This window comes from Penaeus monodon, chromosome 27 (genome assembly GCF_015228065.2).
Source record: "Penaeus monodon isolate SGIC_2016 chromosome 27, NSTDA_Pmon_1, whole genome shotgun sequence".
In the NCBI taxonomy this organism is placed as follows: domain Eukaryota; kingdom Metazoa; phylum Arthropoda; class Malacostraca; order Decapoda; family Penaeidae; genus Penaeus; species Penaeus monodon.
This window is the reverse complement of record NC_051412.1, coordinates 35,994,833-35,995,961: the sequence shown is the minus strand read 5'-3', so window position 1 is coordinate 35,995,961 and position 1,129 is coordinate 35,994,833.

Genomic DNA, 1,129 nt, shown 5'->3' with positions numbered 1-1,129 from the left:
ATGCGCGACATAGAAGGAAGGAGAAAGGAGAAAGACGGAGATAGGGAGGGAAAGAGTTAGAGTGTAGCACTGTTTTGGGCCGAGCGAAATAAAGGGTGTGTGGCGGTGCGGAAGAGGAGGCAGGCAGTCCACCCAACTGGGAGCCGAATAAATCGCGTCTTCAAATTAGCTGTCCCAAGAATATCATTTATCTTGCCCGAGCTTCACTGTATTTTTTCTGTCCTTTTTTTCAACCGCGTCCGCAAAGTCTTCCTGAAGAACAAAGTCAAGGTAATTGGGCCTTTCTGATCTTTGTCTGGGAATTGTGCTTTCTTGCGCTTTGAAGTTTGGGGGATTTAGTGTTATTGTTTATAAAAACGTATTTTCGGGACGGATTTTTCCTCCTCTTGCCTTTAAAGGCCGTTCGGGAACCTGTGCGCGGCGTGTTCTTCTCTTCGGTATACACGAGCGTGGGTGCGCGAGCTAAGGGAGGTTGTCTTGACAAAATAGCGCGGACTGTGTCACCTTTCGAGGTCTCTCAGGAAACCGTTTTATTTATTTATGGTAATGCATATCCTCTCTTTCCGTTCCCCTCCTGGTCCGTCCCCTCCCTCCTTTCTTCCTTGCCTCTCTTTGCATTCCCTCTCCTCTTCCGTCCTCCGTATTACCCTTTTTCGTAATTTATTTCCTCTTTCCCTTCTCTCGCCCTTCTCTCCATCTCCTTCCATATTCCATTTCTCCCTAGATTGTCTAATTCCTCCTCAAAGTTCAATCTCTCCTACCCTACTTGGCTTCTATCTCCCCTTTATCTTATTTCTTTCCTAATCCTCTTCTTCATTTTCTTTCCTACCTCCTCCCATTCCTCTTCCTTATTTTCCTCTTCCTACCATTCCTCCTCCTACCCCTCCCCATCCCATTTCTCCCCTTCCTACTACCCTTCCTTCTTATTTTCCTTCTGTCACTCCTCCTCTTCCTTTTCCTCCTTCTATTTCTCCTCCTCCACCTATTCCCTCGTTCTACATAGCGCGACCTCACCTGTACCAGTTCCGAGCTGACGCCAGCTGGTCAATACTGAAGGTTCTAACTATGACCGCAATATTTACCTTTTTCGTTATGATAATGGTGAAAATACTGGGGCAGTGATAGCTAG